At 47.6% G+C, this 14,128-nt stretch overlaps 1 long non-coding RNA gene across 1 annotated transcript in view; it reads right to left on the bottom strand.

Annotated features, from left to right (window-relative positions):
• LOC147751836 (uncharacterized) overlaps positions 1-13,243 on the bottom strand; it is a 31,981-nt gene extending 18,738 nt beyond the window's left edge. Inside the window, exon 1 of the long non-coding RNA XR_015315791.1 lies at positions 7,556-13,243. This is a non-coding gene — a long non-coding RNA (uncharacterized LOC147751836). The remainder of the gene's footprint in view (positions 1-7,555) is intronic.
• Positions 13,244-14,128: the final 885 nt, after the last annotated feature.

Raw genomic sequence — 14,128 nt, 5'->3', positions numbered from 1 at the left:
AGAGCTTCAATAGTTTAGCTACCTATAAATTGTACAGGCAACATTTGAGCTAAGTACCTTATTCGTCCTCTTACTGGGTTACTCTAATATTCTAAAGATTCTGTAATTTAGATTCTGTCAGCTTATATCGAAGTCTTTGCAGCTCTCACGTACACGTAGATGATGTATATATATACATACATACATATATATACACACATGTACGTGTATCTGTATCTGTAGCTCTAAGAATAAGAAATTCATGGTGATTCGTGCTATTCAAAACCAAGGCATCGATCCTTGCCAACTTGTCTCATTTTAACACGGCTCAGTATTGCTGTAACTTTAATTTCACTTTATTAGCGCCGTTGCTTGTAGAAAGCTGTTATCTTCGAGCTACAGATCACGCCTTCCAGACATCTCACACTCAGGGAGGAAGCGATCAAAAGCATCATCGGCCATCATTCAAAGCTTTTCGATACCGTCGAGTCGATAGCTAATAGGATGAGACTTCAATATCGTTTGTACGCCCGCGCTGTCTCAAAGTCAGACATCCTCCGGTGACAACTGACAAGGTAGTCGTTTATATATATATATATATATATATATATATATACAATTGTAGAATGAAACAAAGTTAAACCCTCGATGGTAAAACAGAGAGATGAGATGCATCTTCCGCTTCCGATTTTCGTCTAGACAATAGTCGCACAGATGTGACAGCCACAGCGATCACCTTTCTGACCTGGCAATAACGGACCACGGCATACGAGATGCCCCTCATAGAATCCCCGTACATCATAACTAACTTAGCTAAATCGTTAGATTATTTTTTTGCCTGGCCAGAACATTAACTAGCCCCCAGCTAGTAGAGCAAAGCAAACGCAAACCTGCGGGTTTAGTCGCGTAGTTGAGATCTCTTGTCGCTGCGTCTACCCCTTTCCTTATACTTCACGACCGACAACACCGTCACCGTCACCGCCGTCGTCGTCGGCGCCGGCGCCGCCGCCGCCGCCACCGCCACCGCCACCGCCGACAACATTTCAAACGAAGCCATCGTGAGCGTGACGGCACTACTTCTTTAGCATTATGTAAAAGAAGGAGAAGTCAGAAAGATCGAGGGTAAACAGCAGCGGCCTCAATGGCTGCCTACCGAGCTGGCTGTGAGTAACGAAAGTGAAACCTATTCGATCTGCATGCGTTACAGCATTGCCAGAATGCCATCTACTATAGCGCCAGCAGCAGCAACAGCGACGTCATCATAAAAAAAAGACAACGAAGGAGCCGATTTGCCGCCGCCGCTGTCGCTGTTAGCTCCGTTCGCGGACTTTCTTCAACTCGTCGTCTCAACAACACCAAGAGAGTCAGTAGTACTGCGAGCGCACCGAAGAAGACTCAACGGCAGCGGCGGAAACGACGCTAAAACAGCCCTCGACAGCGATGATGCCGGCGATACAGCCACGTTAAAGCAACAATAACAGACGTTAGTTTTTTTTTTCTCGAATTCTGCTTATTCTGCTGCTGCTGCTGTTTATCTGTATATGCTATTGCCCCGTTTGTGTCTATGTGCCGTGGACGGGGTGCTCTGAGCGGCATCAGCGGCAGTCATCTTGAGGCCGTTTCATGGCGTTCGCTGCACTGAGCAGTGGCAGCAATAATACTAGTAAGAGTGGTTAGAACGAGGCTGGCGCCGAGGGAGCGACCAAACTGCTTGATGTATTTGCGTCTGTGATTCTCTGTCTTCTGTGTATAGATGTGTATGTATGTATGTATGTATGTATGTATGTCTCTGTGCGTGCGTGACTGAGTGCGCGAGTCTAGATTAGTGAGCGATTGTGTGTACATTCTTCCAGCCTGTGCGGCTTGCCCTGTGCTTCTGTCTGTCCGTCTATTGGTCTGTTGGTTAGCTGTGTGCGCTCGGCTGGTGAACGAGCCCGGCGCCCCGCCGCGCTCATTTGGAAGTTTTCCAAAGAGCGACCGCGCACCCGCGCGAGGGTCTTCGTGCCCACCATCAGCATAACCGGCGCTGGTAGCTCTGGCAACTCAACGCTGCCACACCACAGCAGCGCAGACGCACACGGATGGACACACATACAAACTGTGAGAAAAGAGCTGCCTTCTGGTGTACCAGACATCAGAAAGAAGAAGAAGAAAACTCATGTTAACTGCTGCTGCCCCATCGTCAACAGTCACTGCTACGTTTCCCATTATCCTTCCTTTAGGAACAGCAGCAGCGGTCATGAGAAGCGACACCGTCGCTGCTGCAGCTGCCATCACCGCCGTAGTTACTCTCGCTTCTTTGAAGATGCGGCCATGCTGCATGGCTCTTCTGTCCCTGCGCACCTCCATCTTACCCCGGTTTTGTTCATCCTCACCAGATAAATTATTAGCTGAGAAGTCGCTTTGAGTCATTTAAGGCTCTAGTCGACGGTACGCTTAGCGAGTTGCAGAATCATCCGTCGAAGAGATGCTAAGCAGACGATGCTTCGAGGTCGAGAGGAATGGGGAAAATATGCGAGGGAATCGCCACAATATCCATACAAGTACGAAAAGCTGTCTCCCGTGTGAAGTTTGTCTGATTCGTCGGATAGGTGTGCTTTACTATATGCCCTTGGCGCGGGTGGCAGTGACGAGGTTGGCTGCATGCTAATAATAACTGGCAATAATCAGCAGACGTCACTCATGGTAATCTATCTATATATCCGCACAGGTATCGGCCCACACGGGAGCAACGCGTTGCAATGCCCCGCGCGGTTTTGTCACTGTCCGTTATATACAGTGTTCTAGGTGATGAGATGCTAGCGAGGAACGAACGCAAAACGAATGACGATGTCACCACTACAAACTAACAGACAACGGTTACATTGTTTTTACTGTTGTCGTTGTTGTTCACGTAAAACGTAGCCGTCAACACTGGCCGAGCTCCCATGACCACTAGAGCGTCGTCTCCTGTGACGACCGCTGGTTATCCCCCCGTATTGTTTCTCGCTGTGTACTCAAACAGCGAGCCACGCAGTCGGTACCAAAGCAGCAAAGACGATCCGACCAGCTGACCGTGGGAGGTGAACAAGAACCGTTCCCACGTCGGGCCGTTTATACGTATTGAACGTCGATACCCTACACGATTGCCGCATCATAGAATTAGGCACAACCCACAATTGCCGCAACAACATAACTATGCGAGTAACATAGACATTATATATGATGTCATCGTACTGAGCCTAGAGTGCGCTGTACAGGAGTATTGGGGTATCATTCTGTTTGAAGTCGATATTGCTTATTAAGGCAAGATCCTCACAAGAGGCGTGAATGCTCCTAGCAAATATATATAGTATTTAGCTGCGGCCTCTAATGCAATTCTCATTACAAACGGCAACAGTCTTGTAATCCATTTCGATAACAATTCTTCTCGTTTGTGAATTCCATCCCAGTACCTGTCAAAGGGTTCAGACGTCGTGTCTTACCTATTACACTCAATAGATGAGACAGGGAAATGCCTGAAACATATCTTAATCTACCCAAACAATCTCTATATATCCACTTTCAATATAAAGAATTCAGCACAAGCTTATATATGATCACTGCCCTTTGCCTGTTCCTCGATGTAATATTATAATCGAAGAGCAATATAAATCGGACACTGTCAATTCTTTGTAATATTCAAAATTTTAAGTATAAAGCACGATTTCTGCTAGAACCCTCTTTTTCTGTCCTATCATCGCATTTGAATGTCAATTGTTGTCGAATATTCTACAGATGCGATATACCATGGGCAGCGCAGCGTAAAATGTGCCCTGTCATGTTAGCTAGGCGTTTGTACTGCGAATCTCTCTCACTTAGGGCCCCAAGCCGACTCAAACAGTTAGTTGCTACTTGTTCACGGTCGCGCCAAAGGAACTGAAGGGCTTGCTGTTCGCCGCAAAGGCCGAAAGCCCCACCAGTCCAAACGAAAGAAAAGAGGGAGAAACGTTAAGAGCGCGACTAAGCGGCGGAACCAGCAGGCTACGCCATCATCGCCGCTACCGATGCCAACGGCAAAGGCCACTTGTCGGTTCTGAAGTCAGATTAGGGGGCTGGCTAACTCCTGGATCCTATCAGGGCTGCTTCGCGACCACGGCCGGTACGAAGGAACGGATTTTACCCGATCCTAAAGGAATGAGGCAAGACAACAACATGGATCCCTCCCACAGCCTCAGTCGTAGCTGGCGTTCTGTGCATGTGTTCATGTGAATGTATGTGTGTGTGTGTGTGTGTGTGTGGCGTGTGTGCGTGTGCCCCAGTCTGCCGTTAGCACTTTCTTTCGTCTGTTCCGGCCGCAGCAACAGAAGCAGCAGCAGCAGCAGCAGCAGCAGTAAAAACAGAGAAGATCGTGGGGATTTGTGATGAGCGTTGTATTATTCTGCCTTTCCTCTAGTTGTCCGTAGGGCGACAATCTTTTTGTCGTCTTCTCTCTGTCCTGTGTGTGTGTGTGTGTTTCTGTCTATCTGGCTGGTTGGCTGGCTGGCTGACTGGCTAGCTAGCCGGGCGTCCGTCTGGCTGCCAGTAATCTCAGTATGCACGCCGGCCACAGGACATCAGCCGCGACAGAGCACAGCTTTGGGTATTCGTAAGTGCTGCAGGAGGACCGGAAAGGGGGAGATGACTCCGCATAGCTATAACATAGCAGGGCCAGTGGCAAATCATGCGGTATTACCGGCCGTACACAGAAGAACTGCTATTCCCATCTTCTTGCTGTCCTCAGTTTTCTGAATATAATCCAACCCCCAAAGAGTGGGTTGGGCGATTGCTCCGAACGATGAGCAACACAAGGAAAACGACGACGGAGTCGACGAAGCGAAGTCTGTAGCGGCGGCGTCGACGCCAAAGGAGAATTCAAGTACAACTATGGCCTGTTACAAGTACTACAGTACTATTAACAGTCACTGATGCCATTATTGCAAGGTTATAATCCAGCGAGCAAAACTCTCAACGAAGAACCGTCACAACGATTATTATACAATGTTATATCTACACGTAAGTGCCGGTCAATAACATAAAGAACATGAATTTACTACTTTTTGTCATGGTGTGCTCGTAACGTTGTCATGTTGATTCCTGTATCTAAAGGTTAGGTCTGTCTAGCTGAAATGGCCCTAAAAATTGGTCTACTAATTCTGACGAACTGGGAGCCCATTTGAATCCTCGTTTGACGCGCGCGACTCATCCAAACAATATTAGAATGCATAACGTGTACTCCTGTACAAGGTTATGCAATCATCGTGTTCGACAAGTCTATTGCTGCTGTACGACACTGTTGTCTATTAAAAAATGTATTAAGTTCAATAGGTTTTTTTTTTTTTTTTTTTTTGTTTTAGTTTCTTGACTTGCAGTCGGCACCTTCCAGATCTTCAACACCCGACTTGAGTTAAAGTCGACTAGAAGAACTGAGAGAAAAATAGAAACTGTTTTTACTATTGCCGCGTAAACAGCACAACTTCATGATAGTTACGTAAAACCTGATATAATATACACAAACAAGAACACTAACGTTTGTTTGTCACGGATAAATTTAAATAAAGCCTCAGAGCACTAGTTGCGACGTGGGCTTTGCGTCTGAGAGATTTGACTTGAGATCGCAACTGAACGAGTCACAATCGGCAGTCACTTAGACGATTAGTTTATAGCACGCCCTGTTTATCATACATTATGTTTGTGCGTCATGGTTTTCATCATGCTGCCTCCAAGTTACCATCACAATCAAATCATCCTTACGGCTATAACTATCTAGTGCTGTTTTTTGCAATCGGATACCATTTCAATTGCCCGAATATTGCACAATACTTCCAGTAACAATCCTAAGACACTTAGGACACTGATAGTTCTGCTATTCTATAGAGTCATAAAGGTCGATTCGAGTTACCGCGTCATAGCAGCAACAGAACGGGTTCGACTATAAAATATCGGAAATAATAAGGCACAATCCAAGCGGTCTCTAGTTGACTAAGCAATATTATTATTGAACGGTTAAAGTTTCTCTTCCGGTCAAATTTATCGCATCACGGCAACAGAATCGCCATTGTCAAACGACAGACGTTGCCGCAAACCTTGACTGCGCAAGATTGCTACGTCACAATGGATTTCATTGAGCTATGTAGCCATTACTTAGCCCCCTTGTGCTCACATCGAGAGCGGAAACTGTTAATTCTATTGCGTGGCTCTAAAAGTCGCGTAACGTCTGTAATGCAAGAAACAAGTTGAGCGCAAAGCAAAAATCATTCGAGTCAGAACAGCGCTTCCAAACGCCAAAGTTAGAAAGGCAACATGAGCAACATAGAAAGAACAAAACACTCGCTAACAAACCCAAAATCTCTCGCGATTGCGGAGGGTGAGTCCTTCCGCCAGCTGTAACTACGCCTCACACTTCTTTCTAGGAACGTAGCTATCAGGGAAATTATGCAAGTGGATTGTCGTCCATTCGGAAAGCGTCACCAAAAGACCAAGTGTCCTCCCTCTAGTCCGCGCGTCTGCCCTATCGAAGGGCCATTACGTGCACAATTCTACCGGATAAAGAAATACGCGTACGAATGCTCCTTCTCCTTTCTCCCTCATACCTGACAAAGCTAGCGTCATCTGTCCGGCGCGTATTGCGTGTCTGAAGTCCTTTTCTGAAAGAACTATCATGTAAGGGTAGCATTTTCTTAACCTTAGAACAGCATGCAGCTGGGGGTTGTCTAGTATCTTAAACATGGTAACTGCTTGTCTCATGTACGGGTTTCCATAAAACAATTACTCGCTGATACACTCATTAGCAGCAGCGACGGCGAGCAGCGTGATCATTGTCGGTCATCGTTATCACCCAGCCAATACGTTGTAGCATAGCACGACACAGACTACCGAATACCCAATTCAAAGGCCCCAGTATTACGAACAGCCTGTAATCGTACTCTACCACAATGTTAGATTTTAGCTAGTATGGCTATCGTGCTACTATTGTAGTAGAGGTTCGAAACTAGTCGGGCTTCCTTGTTCGCCTCTCGTATACAACGAACGAGTCGATCGTCAGCCGAGCAGCCAACGCGTGCTGGAAATGCACACGCCGGCAGTCCAGGGCCAAAGACAACCAATGCGGAGCGTCGTATTCGAGTTTAAGCATTCGTCATCGTATAACAATCACGTCACAGTCATGAATCTCTGTGTGATTGTTTATGTGCGTCAGTGCCTGTTTGTTGTTTAGACGGGGTCGTCGTAGACGACGGCTTGGGTGCTTTGTGGGTATGAAGTCGGTGCGACCATACGCCGCATTAATTTCTAGAACAGCTTACCGGTTAAACTTCCTCTCCTGCCATTGACTAGACGCGGTCGAGCCACACCGACGGATTGACTAGCTCGTATCTATCTTTTCCTTTATCGATGGTATCGGCGTGTGAACGATTGCGTGACAAAACAAGACAAAAGCTAAGGCAATCAAAGATGCAAGCCCAGCAGAGCAAACCGCAGTAGTGTTTAGCTGGGCAGGTTTGATACACGCGTTGATCAAAACGTGTAAAAAGTCGCCAACGAATTAAAATAGTCTTGAAAGCTTTGTTTTGAGACTTACAACTGGGCTGAGCACGGTAAGCGGTTGATCACAATTCACCATACTTCGGGCGTACGCGTAGGATATCGTAGATTGCACGTACTATAGACCGATCAGCAATAGTGTGCTCTGAGTTCACAATCTTATTTGTGGCTTTCTCACTTGCTTTTCGTCTTTGTTTAATCCTTAGCACGACGACATTTGTCGGACTGTTGACTCTGATCTGTTTGTGCAAAAGCGGCGGCGGCGGCGGCGGCGGCGGCGGCGGCGACGGCGACGGCGACGGCGACGGCGACAACGAGGACAACAACAATAACTTCTAATATAGTGGGTAACAGCCATTTGAATCTGTGCGGTTATCGGAATATTATAGGCTTCAGTTCTTTTCATACAGCCTTATTATCCACATGCTGCTGCTGCTTATGATGATCATAACAGGACACGCGCAGCAGACACGCATGGCTCTCGCGAAGTTGTCTGACGGTTGAAGGTTGTAACTCGGTAACTACTCGTGACGAAGGTGATCACAGTAATAAAGTCGATGGCAATTAGAAATTTTATATACACCAATCCAGTTTTCCAATAGTTATAGCTCTTTCACGAATTATATGATATGATCAGGTGGATGAATGGGCATGCACGAACTCACACAATCATTAGGCGATAACATTTATCGGCGCCACTATTTCACACGAAACTGTTGTACACGCAGTCAAGAATTGTAATAATAACAACAGCACAAGCGCGTGTGAATCATGAAATGCCGACATCCGCTGCTAATCGCACTCCAGCAAAGGGAGATCATTTCGAATGGCAGTGATCTCAGGCCAACCAATCCGACGCATCAGATTATTCGTTTGGGGGTATCCGTCCGATTGTCTATCTCGTTGTCGTAACATTTACGGCCGTAACATCAACAGCGGCGTTACGCTGATGCGCGCGAATACAGAAAGCATTTGTCATTTTTTAAAACGTCGTTGGGTACAACAAAATAAGGAGAAAATTCTTGTTGTTGCCCGACGACTAGCTCTCTTCTTGAACGTCAAAAGACATTCAAAGAACTGGCGACAAATAAACGACTGTTGCTGGCCACAACAGCGGTGATGATAACAACAACACAACTGTTTATGCGCGAGGTGGGGCTTCTTCCTTTTCTTTTTCGCGGCATTGGCGTTCGACGGCCGAACGAACCAATCCATCGTGAAAACGAAGTAACTGGAGGGTTCGGCCCCCGAGTCGACTTCGCTTTTGCACGGGACCCTTACTTGCTGGCTGTACATCGCGATCGTCGATCGCGCTCTGCCTACTCCTGTTGTTGCCGTTGGCTCGAATTCGCTTCTCGTTTACCGACCTACCGCGCCGCTCCTTCCTCAGCATGGGGCGCTTTGCGCTTGTTGGCTGGGTAGCGCGAGCCAAACGATGAGGTTTTCATCGATCGATGACTAGATGCCTCCGGCGTCCGCTGAGAATGGGCAAGCAACTGGGTATGATTTTCACTAAAGCTTGCAGCGAAACTCGAACCAACGTATCTCATTCGCCTCAGCAGTATTAAACGTTCAGTGATTGACCATCATATCATAAATTAGTTACTGGCCCAACGAGGGTTAGTCGTCTAAATGAGTTTGTCACGATGTCTTTCCAGCTGGTTACTCAGACGTGGCGCACTACAACGCATCTAGTCTTCGCCGAACGAGTGAATGCGGGCGAGCGCAACTGAGTGGCGAGGAGGTTGCGATGTTATCCGAGGAGTGCAGCCGCGGCGTCAGTAACAGCGGGAGCAGTAGCGGCCACACCGACGGCTGAGGGTGGATAGTGGCTGCTATGTGTGTTGCGCTGGCTGCTGGTGGACTGGTGGCCATAGAATCACTACTGGCTTGTACTATGCTGAGGCAAAAGCTGTCGCCGGCTATAGCTGAGTTGAGTAAGCCTGACTGCTGCCCTTATTGTTACTGCCGATCGGCCTGGATGGCCAGCTAACGTAGCTAGGCGACTGCTCACTCATGGTAGTAACGGTGGTGGTTAGGAGCCGCCGTTGCTGCTGGTCTCTGCGCTGATCATGGCTCTGGGCGACAACAGCTCGCGCTACGTCGGGTGTCCTCATCGACGACCGGCCGGTTATTCGGATGGGCTGCATCGGGCCGTCGCGATCTGCCGCAACGAGCCATATAGCTGCCGCTGCTGCGGTGACTGTTGTCGTTGTTGTTTCCGTAAGCGTTGTTGTTGGCCGGGATGCCAAGGCGACAATTGAGGGGAGGCTTTAGCTGACGTTGCTTGTTGCCACCCTACCCGTGATCGTCATTGACTGGTTCGTTGACTCCCGGGGGCTTCCTTCCTTTGCTCGGGACGATGGCCCTCCGAGAGACTGCGATTGGCAGCAAACAGCTATAAACTCTGCTACTGTGGCACCAGAAAGCCGCACCAGAACAGCAGCGTTATCTCGCTGGTCGGACAGCACAGCAACTCCACCTCAACAATTAAAGAAATAGCAAACAGAAACCGCCCCGCGCGGAATCGACAAAATCGCCGACCCAACAACCCATTGAGAGGCTGAAAAAACAAATACCATATGCGTACAGCGCATTCTAGACAGAGGTGAGGCTACAAGACGGTATTGTCCTTCGGACAAAAATTACTATAGACTAAACACCATTGCCACGCTACAGACTATCCGACATGATTGTTGTCTATTTAACTGGGGTTGTCTCTAATTGCTGCCGCCGCCTTAGACATATCATACAGATTTCGCGTGTCCGTTCATTGTTGCTTGTAAGTATGCCTTTGGTCGCTGCAGTAAGCGGCCGCAGTAGCAATAGCTACAAACCAAGCATGAAGCGGACAAATAGTCTTTGTATTGAGTGGGTGTATGTTCCGCAGCCACGGCAAGATACCCATCAGCCAATACAGGTACTGCACTTACTTTACCCTATATTTGTATCATTGAGTTTTTGTAATTTGTAGCTTTGTTGCTACATCCGCATCTAATGCGGCTCGCCTCTCCGAATCGTTTTATTCTATATCTGCCTATCCTTGCCTATTGTCTGACGCGAATCGTATGCCGCTCACACATCAGATCAACAGACGGACGGACGGACGGACGGACACCTTGATAGACAAATACAAAGTCAGGCAGTACTAGCCACTACTTAGCGGCAAGGGCTGGCGGTTAACCTGTACTATTACCTGATACATGAGTTGGGAGGGGAAATAGAAAAGGAAGAGATTGCGCTTCGTGAGACCCAATCCCAGGCTAATTTAGCCTACTGCCGGTGCGCAGCACAGCCGTTTATCCTTTACGTCAGCGTCAAATATGACGACTTGTTTTTAGGTTGCAGATAAACCGCCACTGAGTCCTCAAAGCTATGAAAATGGTATCAGTATCTGAAGGCAGCTGAATTAAACACGAACAAAACGAAAAATAGTATTAAGACACTGCTGCTGGTGTTATCGACGTTCACAGCTTTGGTACAAGCAAAAGCATCTTAAAGATTAATCATAATAGTAGGAGCGAGCGGAAAAAAATGTGTTATCTTTTTCTTCAATAGTCCTTATGGCTATATATTTTTTAAGACATTTTCAGTTTTCGCAACAATTTGTTGCGAGCTTTCTAAGTTACTTTTTTGCTCTTATGCAACTAGATATGGATAATGATAATAATAATAATCAATACATATATAGTATATACATATATACTTCTGTCATGGCAAGACACAGTTAGTTATAATTGGTATCGATCGCATTTGTTACTCAATCATCTCAAAGTCAATCTCTTGGATTTTAGAGACAACGCCATCTTGTAATGGCGCCATTGTCAGACCGCCGCTGTTCCTGTTGTTGCTGAGACGCCCAGCATATACAAACGCTAACATCAGCAGCCGCAGTAGCCAAGACGGAGGTGGGTGGACGACATCGAGAACGCCTACGAGGCAGTCGCAGCGGCCATAGCGTAACACAGTGTAAAACCACTGCGCTTGGCAACTATGGCGGCGGCACATCGAAGAAATCGAATGCCAAAGACGCTTCTCGCATTAGGCCCGAATAGGCGCTCGTTCGTCCGCTCGCGGTGATGTGGCTGGGGGATGGGAGGGAACTGGGGAACACCGAGGAGTTGTACAGAGGGAGCGGCTATTTCATGTCGTTCGTTCACGAAATGGCGCCGGCGGTACCAGTAGCGACAGCGTCGGCCAACAATGATGATGGCGATGGCTGCCGTGGTGCTGACGCTCGGTCGAGTTCAGGCGGCGGTGCCTGCTGACTGCCACTGCCACCGTTCAAACGCCGAGTGATGATTCAGCAACATGCTGCTCCTATAGCTATGACTGCTACGCCTCGGATACCGCTATTGAGCATGCGAATAAGGAGGCTGTAGCATGCCGCGTTAGGCTCGCCATGGCTCGGCCAGGCCTGCTGCCCTCCGTTCCTCCAACAAGCGCTCCTCGATCGCGTGGTTCCATACACACGCACAAACAGTACGACAACGAAACTCCATGGCCGCCAGTACTATAAATACTACAACTACTGCACACAGACACACTCGGTTCTCTCAGGCAGGCAGACCAGCCAAGCGCCCGACGAGAAAAACCGCTCCCGCATTGCTGCCGCCTGCCAACATGCATCATGTCGCCGAAAGAAAAAGAAGGACGAAGCTTGAAGCATCTAGTTCGACCTGATCTAGCCTAGCACAGTTCCTAGCTTAGCATGCCTGTCTAGATACCCGAATGCTTCCCGTTCCCAAATAGCCAGTCTTCTCCTCTCCATCTGTCCCTGCCTCGATTCATCCAACTCAACTGCGTGCACATCGCATCGCTCGGGGATGGACGAATCGCTCTCCTCATATGGGGTACCTCCTCCACTCGCGCAACGTTCGTATCGTCGAGGTGCTACAGAACAAAGACTGGTTTCCCTAAACGCGGCTACGCAGGCTAAGCCGCCAGGCATGTAGGCCAGTTAGGGGGAAAGGCCAAAAGCTTCTCGACTGTCGATTGAAGAGCTGGTGGGTTAGCTGCGCAGAGCGTGGTTTGCCTGAAGACGGCAGCTCATGGCTCATGTCAGTGCCTATGTGACGGGCCTATGTCCTATAGGGGGAGCTAGCGGCAGCATGGGGACCGTTAGACGCCGCGGCATCAGCACTCGGCTGATGCCTGCGGCGGCGGCGGCGGTACTCGATCTCTAAGACATGAGGGTCATAAAGAGTAGAGAGAGAGAGCGAAATGGCGAAAGAACTCGCAGACATGTGATGCACGGATGTAGGGATCACGGCTTTGGGGGATATGCGACAACGAAATCGAGGGTTTCATATCGCATAGAGGCTGCACCGATACCGACAGGTATAAGCTCAGCGATGATAACCATTAACGAAGCGTTGAATACGCTTCAATGACCCTCCTCAAATCTTTCTTGGGGACGTATCCTCCAGTACAAAAAAAAACGACCGTTCGTCGTCCACCTCAGGAGGGCGGAGCGCACGCATGTGAAATAACTAAATAATATCAATAGTTGCTTATTTATGTCTAATAAAAAAAAAAAAAAAGTAAACTATGTTTGGTAACAGCATGTACTTAGCAGAGTTATAGTCTAAATTTGATAAATCCTAGAGAGCATGTGCCATCTCGGTTGCTTGAGCGCGCATACAAAGCTTGCTTAACATTCGTACAAACTGTAGTTAAAATAATAAATAAATTTTCATACTGTTGCAATAGCGATGCGTACGAACGAATCCTTCAACCTCGCGATCGTTCGGTCTTGCAAAAAATTATCTCTTCGTCTTTACAGTTGAACTTACTATCGCAGTCGCCGTGTATTAAGTGAGCCAATCTAAGGCCACGAGTTGAGGGATCTGGCCTCCGGTTCATAGGAAGATAAGATTGCTCTACGATAGTCGTGGAGCGAGGGCTTACTAAAACGTCCCTGTGGATTAACGTCGATCCTATCAGCATTTTCTTTCAGTGAGACCAATGTATGGTGTCGGTGTAACGGTAACGCACCAGTTACCACCGAAATCCCAATCATTATTTAACATTTTATTGATTTTTATTAAAGTTGATATGCTTTCATGTACTGTCAAACGTGCCGACAAATTTATTTTCGGGCATTTGCCATGATAGAGATGAAAACGCCGGAGCTTATTATGAAGGTTGACTACTTACTGCTGCTTACGTCTTGTGATTTACGAGTCCTGTTTGTGGATTCGAATTCATTCGCAAAATCTCCGCGTCTTTACTACGACAGCAAAACCAAGCTGCGATTTGTTTGTTAGTGTTTTATACTACGTTTTGATGTGTTATTATGATCACCATCACTCCTCAATATGCTGTGAAGCACACTCAATATTGTAAGCGTTTTTACCCATTCCTGCCAGGAAGACACGTCTGCATTGGTTGGTTAGATGTAGCAGTGCTATTGCACTTCATTGTTATTTAGCTTTAATGCAAAAAGGCTCGCGTCCTTCTGGCATATAAAGCCGGACTTCTCCTCTGTCAATTGTCCCCTTTATCAATGCGGCTCAGTGAATGACTGGTGTTTTCGCTTTCATGTCCGTGAGAGTGTTATATCGTAACGTTTTATCGATGCCTCAAACAGGAACGGATGCTCACGAGC

Source organism: Varroa jacobsoni, unplaced genomic scaffold (genome assembly GCF_002532875.2).
Source record: "Varroa jacobsoni isolate VJ856 unplaced genomic scaffold, vjacob_1.0 contig02882, whole genome shotgun sequence".
Taxonomy (NCBI): Eukaryota; Metazoa; Arthropoda; class Arachnida; order Mesostigmata; family Varroidae; genus Varroa; species Varroa jacobsoni.
This window is presented reverse-complemented; position numbering and strand designations above follow the sequence as displayed.